The sequence below is a fragment of the Chlorocebus sabaeus genome, chromosome X (assembly GCF_047675955.1).
Source record: "Chlorocebus sabaeus isolate Y175 chromosome X, mChlSab1.0.hap1, whole genome shotgun sequence".
NCBI classification, from domain to species: Eukaryota; Metazoa; Chordata; class Mammalia; order Primates; family Cercopithecidae; genus Chlorocebus; species Chlorocebus sabaeus.
Genome location: NC_132933.1, coordinates 46,017,073 through 46,026,283, shown reverse-complemented (window position 1 = coordinate 46,026,283; position 9,211 = coordinate 46,017,073). Strand labels below are relative to the sequence as shown.

At 42.4% G+C, this 9,211-nt stretch overlaps 1 pseudogene; it reads right to left on the bottom strand.

The window, feature by feature from the left end:
• Positions 1 to 4,133: 4,133 nt before the first annotated feature.
• On the bottom strand, positions 4,134 to 5,344 carry LOC103232455 (dnaJ homolog subfamily A member 1 pseudogene; annotated as a pseudogene).
• Positions 5,345 to 9,211: the final 3,867 nt, after the last annotated feature.

Below are 9,211 nucleotides of genomic sequence, written 5' to 3'. Positions count from 1 at the left end.
TCTTCTTTCTTTTTCTTTCTTTCTTTCCTTTTTTTGTGTGTGTGTGTGTGTTTTGCTCTTTTTGCCCAGACTGGAATGCAGTGGTGTGATCTCGGCTCACTGCAACCCCCTTCTCCCTGGTTCAAGCAATTCTCCTGCCTCAGCCTCACAAGTAGCTGGGATTACAGGTATGTGCCACCATGCCTGGCTAATTTTTGTATTTTTAGTAGAGACGGGGTTTCACCACATTGGCCAGGCTGGTCTCAAACTCCTGACCTCAGGTGATCCACCCGCCTTGGCCTCCCAAAGTGCTGGGATTACAGGCGTGAATCACTACGCCCAGCAGCTTTCATCTTTAACTCTCCTTTGGGTGCCCTAAGCCTTGCTCTTCTTACAGACAACTTTCTGATTTGGTTGCCTGTGTGGCTAAATACAGTCTCTGCACCCTCCTAGGGTTCCTTTTCCTTTTCAGAACCGCTGGTGAAAGGCACTGCTCTGTGGGCGATGCTTCCTCCCCACCCCCAAGAACACACTTTCACCAAAGCTGTGAGGATTGTCTGTCTTGTCCTCTTCCCCCTCCGTCTGAGCATTCTCTGTATTGCTTGTTGCTTGTTACTAAAATAAGACACATGGCCAAGAAAAGAAAAGAAACCACCCAGGCTCTACCAAGCAAGCATTTTATCAACGTGTGGATAAGCTTAGCTCTGAGGCTCTTGGACAGTTAAATAAAGGTGAGGGCTGGGTTGGAAAAGAAAGGAAGCAAAAGGAGGAAACTCTGAAAAGGATAAGATGACTCAGTCTCTCTCCCTCTTCCCGTAGGAGGGTACCTCCGTCTCTATGCCAAACAGATGTGGGCTAATTCTTAATGAGCTCCAGGGAAGGCCATGTCGTGGAGTTTTTAATTATGAAAGATTTAAGATATTTTGCCCATTTACAGTTTATTTTCTGTTGCCAAACACCTTTCCACAAATGATCAATATCACTTTTAAACACACTAAACTCTAATGTTTATTCTTTCCCCATCCATCATCCCCTACACCATATTTAATATATGCTTGTTCCTGCATCGACTCTGCCGTGCCTGTATACATCAGCATTCTCATATTTGGATGAGCCTTTATGTCTAAGATTGTGCATTTGCCCTTTCCCCTTTGATCCACTCTCTTTCCTTACCTTGAAAAAAGGGAAATTTTTATTAGGGGTAGCATAATTTCTAGCAGTGTATTTTGTCTGTTCACCTTATTTTTTAAGTGAAATGATGATTGCATAATGATAGAAAAAGTAATAGTAGTAGTAGTAGTAGTAGTAGTAGTAGTAGTAGTAGTAGTAGTATTGAGTGTCTCCTATGTGCAAGTCACTGTCCATGCACTGCTTATCCTGATGACAACGCTGTGATTTGAGTTTTATTGTCCCCATTTTACAGATAAGAAAACTGAGATTCAGAAGTCAAAGGAGCTTGGCCAAAGAAGTTACTTTTTAAGTGATAGGACTGAGATGTTAATGCCACTCTGTTGACACCAATGCTTGGTCAACCCAATTACCCCAGTATCCTCTCTGTATATCAAGAAGAGCCTATAACATCCTCTTTTGTCTTCACAAGATCCCATTAGCTCTGTAGCCACAGTACTCCACTCTTTATATTCAGACCCAAAGTGCTGGGGCACCCCCGGCCCCTAGACCCTGTGCATACCCTTCTTTCTATGATGTCATGCATTAACTTTCACAAGCTGCTTGTTATGTAATGCATTCCACATGACATCTCTGCTTTGCCCTCGATCTTACATTCCCTGAAGCCTCTTAAAGATCTTTTTAATGTCCTCATCCCCTCATCCGTCGATTTCAATTTTATAGGCTTAGCCCTCCTTTGATATTTCTCTGTATATCACTTTCTCAGCCTCCCTTTTTAGGTCCTTACCCTTTCTTTCCCCACTACCTTTTCTTTGTCACGTCCTATTCACAAGTCACTCTATCCCAGGACTATATATCTTGCTTTAAGTGACATGGGCTTCTCTTATTCATTTTTAGTGTTGGCAGAAGGAATTTGAAGTCTGCCCCCAAGTTGTCCTCTTTGGGTATCCTACTTTGAAACACAAAAGCATTAAATTGTAAATCAATTCTGCATTGATCAAGGCTGGCCACCGTCCCCACTGCCTGACTGTGACCTCTGAATGCTAAAACTATGAGTTTTCTTCTGTATTTACTCTGTTGTTGTACAAGGCCAGGAAAAGGTTCTCATCAACGAAGCTATACACCCTGTTGGCAGGAATCAGGCAGAAAAGCTGGCAGTCAAACCTTGCTCAGTTCTGCTTTTCTTTTCTAATGATAACTTTAACCCCTCTAATTTGCTTCCTTTTTAAATTTCCCCCCTCCTATTGCATCTTATCCTCCTCCCAGGTGCACTCATAGAATTCTTATCCTTCACATTTACATTTTTTTCTCTCCTTTCCTCTTATTCTGCTCACTTGTCCATTTGGTTTGACTCTCGTCTCAATTTTTACTTGGATTATTCTTTTAGTAGCTTTAAAACAAATCAACAAGCACTTATTGAGTGCCTACTATGTTCCAACTACTGAACCAAGTGCTAGTCCTTGCCCCCAAGGAGTTCAGTATTTCCATGTGCTTTAAACACTTGTGTTACTCCAGGGAGGGAAAAAGAGGGTGATTAAACCAGCCTGTTAGTTGGTTATCAACATATACATGAAGTTCAAGAAAATGTACAAAATGACCTTTACTCTCAGTCTACATCACTTATTCTAACCAATAGGAGTCAATAGGACATGTAGTTATCTTGTTTGTTGGAATTTTTTTTTTTTTGCTTTGTAATTAGTATATTAAGGAGACAATGCATTTCAATAATTGCTTAAATTCTGATACCCAGATTTAAGCATGTAAACATATGATGAGACTTTTAAACATACAATTAAAGCTATTCATCATAATTTGCTATGCTACCAACATTAATTACTTTGGAGAGTAAGTCAAATGGTTTAAAGTAATCCTGTAACATACCTAAATAATACCTTCCTATATTACCCATGCAAATTATTTCTCCATGTAAAGGTCTTTTCATTTTTTGTTTTGTTTTGTTTTGTTTGAGACGGAGTCTCGCTCTGTCGCCCAGGCTGGAGTGCAGTGGCCGGATCTCAGCTCACTGCAAGCTCCGCCTCCCGGGTTCACGCCATTCTCCTGCCTCAGCCTCCCGAGTAGCTGGGACTACAGGCGCCCGCCACCTCACCCGGCTAGTTTTTTGTATTTTTAGTAGAGACGGGGTTTCACCGTGTTAGCCAGGATGGTCTTGATCTCCTGACCTCGTGATCTGCCCGTCTCGGCCTCCCAAAGTGCTGGGCTTACAGGCTTGAGCCACCGCGCCCGGCCAGGTCTTTTCATTTTAATTTCTACGTTACCCAAGCTCTAAAGTCACTACTGGGGCTTATTATGGTCCACAGACAAGGAGGGGGCAAATAACCAGGACTGGTCAAGATATATATGGAGATACACACACACACACACACACACACACACACACACACACGGATGGTACAGCAGAAGGAAACACAATTCTGGAAGTGCAAACCTTCAAGAAGCAGCATCATTATGATAAACCCCTCCTACAGAAAGGTATCATTTTTATCACTGATCCCACAGGACAAATTATTTATTATGCCAACTTTAAGTAACAGTTGAGGCAATAGGATAAATGCAGAGGCACTACAATGAATCCCACTTAACACAAAGAACTATACAGACCAAAACTTCTCTACAATTTTTTTTTCCTCATTGCCAGTTAAATACAGAGTTTTACTTTCATAGCTTAACAATGAAGACTGAAGCCAATACATATACCTAGCATTTCAGTCTAAGCTTGTCCACGTACATAGCTGAAGTCAATTACAAGGTTTGGCCTAGAAATGCTAGGGGAACTTCTTTGTAAAGTAGTTTTTACAGGTATTAAACTTCATCTTGCACACCGAAGTCATCATACATAAAGGGTAAAGTCAGAGCTTTTATATTTGAATTTATTCTTCATTTAACTTTTTAAAGCACTACTACAGTTGAATATTAAACAAAACTAGAGCAAGTAGTGAGCATATTATGATTATAGTCTTTCACTCATTTACTACTGCACATAAAATGCCACCAGTGAGTGCTATTCACTGGCCCATTAAGAGGTCTGACACTGAACACCACCTCTGGGATGATGTTCATCATCCTCATATGCTTCTCCATTGTAATGGCACCATCTTTCCTGATTTGGATCAAAGTCCACCAGTTCTACTCGATCCATCTCATCAGTCTCTTCCACTTCCTTCCTCTCAGGTAGGAGTTTTTCCAGCAAAGACAGTTTATCAGGAGAGAGAAAGTCATTCTCAGGAAAGTTTACCTTGAATTCAATGATTAGGCATCCCTTTTCATATGGTCTACGATAAATTGGCATGCCTTCATTTATTACACACTTGATATCTCCATGCTTGACAATCTAACCTGGATGAGAGGTGATGACTATGGTTCAGTTGTCAAGAGTAGATATTGGCTTCTGGAAGCCACACAGTGCTTCAACCAGCTGTATGCTGTACCCTTTCATACACATGAAGGGTCTTCTCCTTATCTAGTAAAAATAGCAAGGTCCTTCAGATCTAACACAATGATGATATCTTCTCGCTCCAGTCCTGATTCTTGGTTTCCTTCACCATGGAATGTTATCTTCTGGCCATATTTCATGCCTTTGTCAATATGAACTTCTAGAATCTTCTTCTCTCATACTATCTTCCTTCCCTTGCAGCTTTTACATCTATCTTTAGGACTGATCTGCTCCCCATGGCCCTGGAACTCCATGCACACAGACTGAATTTGCTGAACCTTTCCAGGTCCTATCTGATGAATTCTTATTTGCATTGCAGTACCTCAGCAATTGGGACAGTACTCTACTGCTCCTTTCTTACCTCTTCTATCTTCTCATTTGTCACAAATCACATTCTTTTGCAGAGCTAGTTTTCTTTTTACACCATTATATAAGTTTTCTAGTGTTACTGAGAGCTGATGTACATCATTTTTACCTCTCCTTTCTCTCTGCATCCTTCCTCCTCCTCCAAAAACACATATCAAAGATGTCCATGGGGGAGCCAAAACCGCCACCTGCTCCATCCTCTTTAATTGTCTGTTCTCCCCCTTTGTCATATAATTCCCTTTTCTTTGCATCAGAGAGAACTTCATATGCCTGAGAAATCTGTTTAAACTTCTCTCCTTCATTTGGATTCTTATCAGGATGGTACTTCAAGGCCAGTTTCCTATAAGCCTTTTTCAATTCTTCCTTAGTAGCATTGGGTTTGATCCCCAAAACATCACAGTAAGTGGTTTCTTTCACCATCTTCTGCCGGTGAGTGGGCTGAGGCTGGTGTGTGAGGGAGTGGTAAGGAGCTCAGAGCTGTGTGCAGCTCGGCAGCTACCATAACTCTGCCTCTCACCGAGCATTCTGGAAAGTTCCCAGATGTGTGTGTGTGTGTGTGTGTGTGTGTGTGTGTGTGTGTGTGTGTATTTTTACAGTCTTCCTCTGTCGCCCAGGCTGGAGTGCAGTGGAACAATCACAGCTCACTGCAGCCTCAACCTCCCGGGCTCAAGAGATTCTGCCACCTCAGCCCCACAAGTAGCTGGGATTACAGGTGCAGGCCACTACACCTGGCTACTTTTTAATGTTTTTTTGAGACGAGGTCTCCCTATATTGCCCAGGCTGGTCTCAAACTTCTGAGCTCAAGTGATCCACCAGCTTCGGCCTCCCAAAGTGTTGGGATTACAGGCATGAGCCACTGTGCAAGGGCGGACATGTAGATTTTTGAGTGACCACCCATTATGCCACTCATTCTTAGTTACTCAGGGGGCATAAGACCATTGGTAGCAATCCTTCCCTCTTGCAGACAGTGGAGAAACCTCCCCTGACTACTACTTCTCCTCCCCGATGGCCTTTGGGGAACTCCTTTCCTGATGTGAGTCTCCAGTTTGGGTAATCAGTCACTGTCACTCATTTGGTTCCATCCAGTTCCAATGAATTGGAGTGTACATGGGGGAAGCTCCTCCAGTTCTGGGGGAGTGGGGGCAGGAAAAGAGGTCCTAACTAAAGACTAGCCTCAGAGTGGGATATCTATGAGACAGCTAATAGTATTCCACACTACCAATATTGACATTCTCTTAGCATTCCTTCATTGGATTATTATGCTAATAGAATCTCTGTCCCTTTGCCTACCTCGATTTATAGTAACAAACCCCCTTCTTATTGTGATAGTTTGAATTTTTGCCAGGTCCTGGTTGAGGAAATTCTGAGAAAAGAGATATATTTCTCTCTTCAAATTAGTGGAAGTGTGATGTGCTCTGCATGGTGATGGTTGGGACACTCCTTGTTTCTCAGGGTTCTTTTTGTCCTAATACTTTGCATTCCTTTGTTTGACATGTATTTCTTTTTTCCTGACCTCTTCACATCTCAACTTAGATGACTAATAGGCATCTCAAACTTAACAGATTCCACACAAAATTCATGATGTTCCCAGTCCCCTATCCTGTGCCTCTCCCATTCTTTCCCATCTCAATAGCTGTCATCCTGATTCACTTTGTTGCTCAGGCCAAAACACTTGGAATCATCCTTGACCCTCTCTCGTACTCCATGTCCAATCCACCAGCATAGTCTGTTAGCTTTAATTGGCTTTATCTTTAGAATATATACTGAATCCGCATACTTTTCACTGCCTCCATTGCTCCCATCTTAGTTGACACTACCATCATCTCTCACATAAACTAATGCAGTAGTTTCTCAGCAGGGCGCAGTGGCTCATGCCTGCAATCCCAGCACTTTGGGAGGCCGAGGTGGGAGGATTGCTTGAGGCCAGGAATTTGAGAACAGCCAGGCCAACATGGCAAAACCCTGTCTCTACTAAAAATACAAAAATTACCTGGGCATGGTAGCATGCTCCTGTGATCCCAGCTACTTGGGAGGCTGAGGCACAAGAATCGCTTGAACCAGGGAGGCAGAGGTTGCAGTGAACTGAGACCGTGCCACTGCACTCCAGCATGGGTGACAGAGTAAGACTCTGTTAAAACAAACAAACAAACAAAAAAAATAAAAAAAAAAAAACACACCAAAAAATACCTAATGTAGTAGTCTTCTCTGTGGTATTCCTGCTTCCACTCATTCCCTATGGTCCATTCTCTACACAGAAGCCAGAGGGAGGCTTTTAAAAGGTAAAGCTGGTCCTGTCAACCCCCAGATCAAAACATTCTAATGGCTTTCCATCACAGTTAGAAAAAAATACAAAGTTCTGAGCCCAACCTTCAAGGCCTTCCACAGTTTGGCCCTTGGCTACCTCTCTGGCCTAGTATCCCACCATTCTTCCTTTGCTCACCTCATTTTACTGGCATTTCTTGCTTTTTCAGACATGTCAAGCAGTTCCAGGCGTTTGCACTCTCTGTCGCTTTAGCCTATAATGTTTTCTCCTCAAATACACACGTGACTCACATCCTCACTTCATTCAGATCTGTGCACTCTGCAGAAGGCCTTCCTAGACCATACTGCCTAAAACAGCAACCCCACCCCATTACTTTTTATCTCATTTACCTGCTCTATTTTTTTTATAACAGTCATGAGATTATACTATACATGTAATTATTTGTTTGCAATCTATTTCAAGCTTCATATAGACAAAAATGTTGCCTATTTTATTCGTTTCTATATTCTCAGCTCCTAGAACAGTGTTTGGCACATCATAAGAACTCAACAAATATTTGTTAAATGAACAAATGATATGTGAATAGGGCCCAAAATGGAAGCCTAAATTGTACTCTCCCAAAGATTCATATTCATCTTGTGTATATGTGGATGGAGGGTCTAGGAGGCAGGTCCACTAGGGAGTTATTTGTTTAGGAGCCTAAGGGGCCTCTCAGGAAAGACACATCCTAATGGAAGAAAGAATAGACATATAAGGGGGGTCTTCCTAAACCTCAGGATTGAAGGAGAGAGAAAATTTCCCATACAGCTCTCATGTTGTAATTAATCAGGACATTTAAAAATAATTAATAACAGAAACTGAATCCAACCCAGCTTATGAAAAAAAAGGCACTATATTGGTACAAAAGGCTAGGAAGGAGAGTGGAACGCTCAAAGGAACCAAGCCTAGGGATTCAATATTGTCAGAACTGTGTCTGTATTTTATTTCTGCTTGCCTCTGCATCTCTTTTCCATTTGTCTCACTCTCTTGATGTAGACTGGTCTTCTCCATATTGCAGGGAACATAGCTGCCATCAATCACAGCTTAGCAAAGAGAATTTCTATCTCCCAGAGTCCATTCATCTATCCCAGGGAACAATTCTGATAGGCCTTCCTTGGTAATGTGCCTATAATTTGGTCCAATCACTGTTGCTAGGAGAATGGATACTCTGTGTTTGTCCAGGTCTGCTTCACATGCTTACCCTTCAGATCAGGAGTAGAGTCTATTATCAACTGAAGGGGAGAGAGAAAGCCTGCTGGGAAGACCAAAAATAAACAAATAAAACAAAACAATACCTACCAGAGGACACTATCCTGCTTATCTTCTGATCCACCTCCCAGATCTCATACCTAAGTCCTAAATAGAGAGAGCTTTGTAAGAATAAGTACCAATTTAAAGGACTATTTCACTAAAATCTCTGTGGGGCGCTCAGTACAAAGCCACATCAGAAGCATTGGCTTTAGTAGTTTCAGTTGGGTGGGAGGCAGCTTGTGACAGCAACAGCGGCAGCAGCAGCCACCTCATTGAGTGGATGGCTTTGTTATAGGCATTAGAAGAGGATTATCACTCCCAGGGAGCTAGAGAAGGAACAGAGGAAATGCTGGAAGCCACTGGGGAGGCAAAAGGTTTCTGTTAATGAACCTTCGGGACAGACCTCTGAGAGACTTGCAGAAATAGTTGGATTGGTGGAAGGCTTTGAAGAAGCGCCAATGCAGGCAGGGGCAGAAACAGAGAAATTACTTTGTGAGATTATTTTGTGTACTCGATTTTATTTTCAGCCTGTTTCCCAGCTCAAAAGGACACCCACTATCCACAGAAATGCAAGGAACAGGGGTAGTAAATTACCGAGTGATGCCTGGTCCCCTAGAGGGCTAGCACTGTGTTGAAGTCACAGAAATCTATGAGACTCTGACTCTCTCAGGAAGTTGGAAAACAGGGCAGAAAGCAGATTGGTACTGGTTCTAGGTTCCACTGATACATGCTGG